The following is a 7710-nucleotide window of genomic DNA, read 5'->3' as shown; positions in this document are numbered from 1 at the left end:
TCAAATACTTGGAAGTTTTGACGTCAACAGACTTTGGAGTGGCCACATTTGCTCAGTTACACCATTTTTCTGATGTAAGTGAAGATGGTTTTGATCCTGTCAGTTACTGAGTCCTGTGAAATAACCAGGTGCGAGTAGATGGTGGATTTGTAATGGGAAAAGCCAGAGTGGCTCCATTAAAGTCAGTCACAAGACCTTGAATGGAATTGACTGTTGCTACTGTGGTGAGCAAAATGGACGCTATGTTAAGAAGAGAATTACAGATGGAGTTAGCAGATCCTGTGTTTTGGACTGATAGAACATCAGTGCTTAAATATATTAATAATGAAATCATGAGGTTTCATCTCTTTGTGACTAACAGAGAGAATGAAAACCTGGACAACAACAAATGGCAGATTTACCACAGGACAGAGTTTCACCTGATGAATTCCCATTTACATCCGTGGACATTGATTATTTTGGTCCTTTGCAAGTAAAGTGAGGACGAAGTGTTGAAAAACGATATGGAGTTATTTTCACTTGTTTGACTATGAGAGCAATTCATATTGAAGCAGCGTCATTGCTTGATACAGACTCTTTTATTAATGTTCTTTGGTGTTTTATTCCTAGACGTGGTCAAGTAAAAGAATTATGTTCTGATAATGGATCTAAATTGAAAGGAGCTGAACGAGAATTATGAAAAGTTATTCAAAATTGGAATCAACATCAAATTCCTGATGCATTAATTCAGAAAGAAGTTAATTGGATATTTAATCCACCCATAGTTATGGGTGTGGTACGGGTAAGGGTTAGTTGGTTGTGGAGAACGTTAACAAAGGTCTGTACTGGGCAATACTGGGCAGCAATGCTTAATGTTGTAATGGATGCGGAAGCTCTGGGAAGGGGTAAGGGAGGGACTGGCCAGGAAGTCTGCAGATGCTGGGTCCGAGGGCAATGCACAAACATGCTGGGGAAACTCATGAATAGTTTTGTGAGGAGCAGATCCTGCATCACGAGTCAAATTGAGTATTTCGAGGTGTCAAAGGAAATAGATGAAGGTCAAGGTCTGTATGTGCTGCACGTGGATTTTAGTAAGGTGCTTGACAAGGTCATCACAGTGGCCTCATTTAGAACGTCAGGAGGCATGGGATCCATGGAGCCTTGGCTGTGTGGATTCAGAATTGGCTTGTCTGCAGAAAACAGAGGGTAGTAGTAGATGGAACAATGACTAGTGGCGCTCCAAAGGATTCTGCTCTGGGACCCCTGCTCTTTGTGATTTTTATGAATGATGATGGGAGTGGAAGGGTGGGTACGTCAGGGGATGACACAGAGGTAGAGATGTTGTAGACAGTGTAGAAGGTTGTCATAGGTCATCCAGTTTGCAGAGAAGTGACAGATAGAGTTGAATCCTGTAAATACAGATGTACTTAAACAAGCAACTGGTACAGGTTTATTTCCATAGTCATTTTCAAGGGCATGAATAAAAGTTATTCCAAAGAAGGTTGGAGACCCATTAAACTTAGCTTCAAATAGACCAATATCTTTATTGAATGCGGATTACAAGAACGTGAGGGCAGAGCACTTGGTTAATGGCAGGATTATGAACAGTGTGCAGGACTGAGATATATTTCGATCCTGCGCCATAAATCGCTCAAGGTTGCTGTGCAAATTGAGAGGGAGTTTAAGATGGTGTATTGTGTGCTGGCCTTCAGGAGTCAGGGAATTGAGTTCAAGAACTGAGATGTAATGTTGCAGATGTATAAAATTCTAGTCAGACCACACTTGGAATATTTGTGCATTCCTGGGGCGAGAATACCAGAGGACGTCTAAATAAGGTGAGATGAGGGAACTTTAGACAAGATGTGAGGGGGATATTTTATTCACACAGAATGTAGTGGGTGGCTGGAATACATTGCCAGGGGTGGTACTGGAGGCTCATCCAAAAAAGGCACAAAAAAGATTTTAATATAGGGACAGGAATAAAAGAAAAACAGAAGGTACTGGTGAGAGGGAGGGAAGAGTAATATTGTTGTGGGGTAGGTTCAGATGGGTCAGCTGAAGGGACTCAACTGATCCATCCATGATTTGTCCAGCATCTTGCTGCCATGTCATGGTGAACCAGGGTGTTGCCTGATGGAGACACGGTACTCTGAGCTCTGCAGATATAGATTGTGGTTTTCTCCATAACACACTTCCTTAGGTGAAGCAGAGGAAGAGAAAGGCCCTAGTGTGCAGGGGTAGGGAGGGGGGTGATGGGGGAAGAGTTGGGGCCCTCCAAAGTCATCGTGATCAGGCCTCGGAGACGGCATCTCTATCACTCGTATTTCTCTTCCCAGGAGAAGGAGCGATCTCAGAGACAAGACACGAATCCAGAAGAACATTACATCCCAGCTGAACAGAGGACGGACAACATCATGATGGCCTGAACCCCTCCCCTTCTCCCTCTGACACTGCCAACTCCATTCCCCACCTCTTCCATATCCTTTCACCCACTTCCCCCCCATCCCCCATTTCTCCCCTACCTCTCCTCCATTCCAACCCCCTCCCACTCACCTTCCCCTTCACCTACCCTCACACGGGTAGAGGTACAGTTAGGTTTAGAGTTAGGAGATGTGGGCTCGGGTTAGGTCGAGGTTTAGGGTTAGGTTTAGAGTTTGGGGAAGTGGGCTTGTTTTAGGTTTAGGGGAAGGGGGTAGGAGTAGGAGGTAGAGGTGGGGTGTGAGTTGGGGTTTGGGGAAGGTGGGTAGGATTAGGGCTGGGTTTAGGGGACAGCGTAGGTATAGGTTTAGGGGACAGGGTGGAAATAAGAGTTAGGGTTGGGGACGTGGTGTAGTGTTTAAGGGTATCGGTAGTGTTAACGTTAAGGTTAGGGTTTGTTAGGGTTAGGTTGGGGAGGGGAGCGGGGGAGGCGAGCGGGGCACAGGAAATGGGGAGGTGATGGGGGAGGGGAATGGGCAGGGGAATTAGGAGGGGTACAGTGTAGAGGAAATGGGAGGTGAACGGAGGCAGGCATCCCTACCCCCTCCCCTCCCCACCCCTTCCCCCACATTATCCCTGCCTCCTCTCCTCCTTCCAGAGGAAGCCAGGCCTCATTCCGGCTAGAACCTCCCTGTGGTTTCAGAGCCTCCGTTTCAGGAAGTGCCTTCGACGCTTGCCGCTGGACATACATCTTGTCTCTTGATTCATTCTATACCGTTGATATTAAATTTAAAAATGGTTTGGTCTTTTAAAGCTGAACTCAAAAGGCTGGTCCAGATAGACAACACAGAAACAGGCCCTTCAGCCCCACTCTCCTGCTGGCTGTGCTGTTGTAATCAGTCCATATTCCTCTCCACCTTTTCATTCTTAGCTCCCATCCAGCTCATGTTGCCTTGTCAATCTCATGGCCTGTGGGAAGAAGCTATTTCCCTCCCTAGCTTCTCTGCTTTTATTCCTCTATATCTCTTTCCTGATGGCAGGGGAACAAAGATGCTCTTTGCTGGATACCTGTGATTCTATTTACAGAGCCCATCCCTGCAAAAAATTGAGTGGTCCCCTGCCTTGAGGTTCCACCCATGTTGCCTCTCCCTCAGCACTCTCTCGTTAGAACACAACTGCACCCTCCTTCCCCTCCTCTCCCAGGTCTCAGTATCCCCCTGACAATTCCAGTCAGCTGCCATGTCTACACCCTGCCCCACCTGCTATCGAATGCCCTGCATCCTCCTTCCCCGTTGGTTTCCTCCTGTTATCAGGCATCAGGATGGACCCCACCCTGTTGAAACTACCCGTATTCTCACTGATCTCTCTGCACGTCTGCCCTCCATCCAGGGGTCTTGGTTGTCTTGTGGTGATGGTGGAGAACAAAGTACCAACTCAAGGAGATGGGGAGCAGTAAGGAGACCCCCAGTTCCAGGAGACAGGGAGAACCACAGAGATGCCCAACTCTCTCAATCCGGTAGAACCTGGTCATCAGGTGCAAGGAGCTCTTGGTACTGCTGCACGTGAGGCAGGTGTGGCCCATCCCCACACCTCCACCCTGTCAATTCCCAAAACACATTTCCTATTCATGTGGGGGTCCAAAATGGATAGAGTCTGGAGGACCATGTACGTCGTCAATCAATGGGGGCATAACCCTAACCAGCATGGCTATTGTGTGTGGCTGTGCTTGGAAACAACGTGCAAGGGCATGAAAAGCCACTATTTGCTGAGGTTCTACCTGGCTCAGGTGTTGCGAAAGATTGGTCTGGCCCTGATGCCACACAATGTCCTAGTCAGCAGGACTTTGCCCCATCACCTTCATGGGAATGGTTGCATAGACAAACTCTATTGACCACAGGGCCATCAGGCAGTGGTCAGCATGGAATTCCTGCTGACACAGAGACTAGGACTTGATGAGATACTGTGGGGTGGTCCCCTGAGCAGAGCATCCAGAGACAGACATGCAGAACTGCTGGAAGACCAGAATCTCAGTGAAAGATGCCCTTTGGTCTGCCTGAAACCCAGATAAGAGAAGCAAACACTAGAAGCCCAAAGCAAAGGGAGGAATGTTTAGGGGCAATATCAGGGGTACTTGTTTTTACACAGAGTTGTGGGTGCCAGGACTGCCTTGCCAGGAATGGTGGTGCAGGCTGAAATATTAGCGGCATTTAAGGGCTTCTTGGACACATGAATGAAGGAAACATAGAAGATAGGAACAGGAGTAGGTCATTCGACCCTTCGAGCCTGCTCTGCCATTCAACGAGATCATGGCTGATTTTAAAGTTCAGTACCCCGTCCCCGCCTTCTCTCTGTAACCTTTAATACCCTTATACTGAAGAAATAGATCTAATTCCCTCTTAAATATATTTAATGAACCTGCCTCTACTGCCCTCTGTGGCAATGAATTCCACAGATTCACCACCCTCTGGGTAAAGAAATTCCTCCTCATCTCGGTCCTAAATGGTTTGCCTCTTGTCCTCAAACCATGGCCCCGGGTTCTGGATTTTCCCCCCATTGGAAACATCCCATCTGCATCCATTCTGTCCAGTCCTGCCAGAATTTTATATGTCTCTATGAGATCCCCTCTCAATCTTCTAAACTCCAGCGAGTACAATCCCAATTTGTGCAATCTTTCCTCATAAGTCATTCCTGCCATTCCAGGTATCAGCCTGGTGAATTGCCTCTGCACTCCCTCCATTGCAAGAATGGAGGGTTATGAAGGAGGAAGGGTCTAGTTTTTATTTTGCTTGGAATTGATAGGTCAGCACAACATCGAGGTCCGAAGGGCATAACTGTTCGACGTTAACCTGCTGGTCTTTTACCACATGGAGATGTGGGTGAGGGAACGCTGCCCACCAGCCTATTCCAGGTTGCTGAGAGATGCACTGAGGCTTGGGGCAGCAAACACGAGGGCGCTGTGGGGAAGGACTCTAATCCTCCGGGTCTTGAGGGGCGGAGACTAAGGGGAACCCCTTCAACCACAGAGTGCAGGGAGTAACCACAAGGTGTCAAAGTGCTTGAATGATGTTAAACAGAGAACATGAGCAGTGAAGGGAATATAGGCATGCAACACGAGGATGAGAAAAGACATGGAACAGTTGTCCTCTTGGTCAATAATTTTAGAATAAAGTTAATTTTGGGGTTAAAAAGAGAAAAGCCCGAACTCAGTCAACTTTGTTTCATGAGATACATTCTCCAATACAGGAAAGCTCCTCTGTACCCATTCAAATTTAACCCAAGGAAACTGTATTCATGGTGGAAACCTCTGCAAACACACAACGGGACCTACGCACAGAGAGACAAATGATACACGTGCAGTCCCTCCCAAAAAAGAAATAAATTCTGTTGAATCAATCGCAGAGTCATGGAGTCTTTGTCTGAGCCGGTCATCCATCATTCTCCATTCTCACTGCTCGCAGGAAGAATCTGTTTCTGGGCCTGGTGCTACTGGCTCCGAAATTCCTCGACCTCTTTCCTAATGAGAAGAGCTGCCAAATGCTGTGGGCAGGTGGAATGGATCCTCGACGACGTTGACAACGACAATGAACCCGGTTGATATTTTGGGTGGGTGGGTTGGGGGGAGAGAGTCCCCATGATCCTATCTGCCACTCGTGGTCCTGCCGATCATTTTAAAATATATTTATAAACTTAAAACCACAACAAATTCACACAATTAATAATAATGCTCATCTAATGTGTGGCATCTATAAAAGAAAGAATAAACAAACCACCCCCCACCCCCATTCCCAATATCCTAACCCCTCCCCTTCTCGCCTCAACAGAAGTGTCTGTTACTTTAAAGTTTCATTGAATTAACAGAGGCCTTCAGGTGAAAGGGAGTGTCAGGGTTTCATGTAAATATGCACACCCACCCTTGGTAAATATGGGCTCCATATTCTTCTGACATATCGAGTTGGAGTGGCCTGTTAACCGAGACATGAGCCACTACACTAGAGAGCCGACAAACACACTGACAGCGCAGACCTCGTTGGGGCCAATGCCCTTCATCCCAGGGGATGACCCACATGGTGGGAAACAATGAGCAACAGGAGGATCGCCTTCCGACCCAAGGCTGGAGCTGCATGTTCAAGCAACTTATCTTCCACTTCCACTACTTGGGTGCATGTCATTCTTTCCAGACTTCGCGGGAGCACGCCTGCTACAGTGGTGACCTCAGCAGGACCCAGCCCTTCAGTTGGACATGAAGATCACGGTCCTGGTGGCTCTTCAGATGGTTTGGTTGAAGCTGTCAACGTTCTGGATGTCGCAGCCACACGTGGGGTTCAAACAGGCCAAGAAACAGTTCCACCTCCAAGAGATCACCGCTGATGACATCCATTACTCCTCCATGATGTTCTTGCTCATCAGGACACCGGTTGTGTGTTTGCAGAGATTTCCACCATGAACACAGTTTCCTCAGGTTAAATTTGAACGGGTACAGAGGAGCTTTCCTGGATTGGAGAATGTATCTCATGAAACAAGGCTCATCGACTTCCGACATCAGCCTCCCGAGCTAGGCAAATAGGATGCCCTCAAGGAGCTCTTAACCCGCACCTTCAGGCCACGCCTTCATCCTCCACCTCATTCTGTTCCTGCTCTCACTGTCGCATGGCCCAGACAGTCATCCCAACATGACTCCCTTCGTGCTATTTCTTTTCAGCTCTCACCATCGCCCTGGACCCACTTTTCAGGAACTCGTCCCTCTTCCTCCCTATGTCATTGGTATCTCCATGTACAACACCCTCTGGCCCACTTTAGGATGTCTTGGACACCAGCAGCAACACCCCAGACACTGGCACCAGGGAGGCACCACCTGGAAAAGGTCCAGGGTCCTAGTCCAACAGTCTTTTTCCTGAGCATCCAGGCAGCAGAAAAATATCAATGGTTGCTCAAAGCAAAATCCTCATTGCGGTGCCCACCAACAAGTTGAGGCACAAAGTTTTGTGGGTCTTTTGGGTTACTGGTGCCAACATATTCCCCATCTCACCCAGCCCCTCCATCTACTGTACAATGTTGCCCAGAAAAAAAAATCTCCGCTTCATTGATGACCTGAACAACAAATGGCTTCTTAAATGGCAAAACACACTGTTGAACACCACTGCCACTGAACACAAGCACCCCCCAACCCCTCAAAACTGGAACACCCTTTGAATTACTTGTCTCTGCCATGAAGAAAATGGCCTAGTGGAGCCTCGAGCGAAAGAGGCAAGGTTGCCGAGTCCCACACAGCTTCTGGTTCAATTCCCTCCTGGAAGCTGCCTCACGCGACTCCCC

The sequence above is a fragment of the Narcine bancroftii genome, unplaced genomic scaffold (genome assembly GCF_036971445.1).
Source record: "Narcine bancroftii isolate sNarBan1 unplaced genomic scaffold, sNarBan1.hap1 Scaffold_110, whole genome shotgun sequence".
NCBI lineage: Eukaryota > Metazoa > Chordata > Chondrichthyes > Torpediniformes > Narcinidae > Narcine > Narcine bancroftii.
This window is presented reverse-complemented; position numbering follows the sequence as displayed.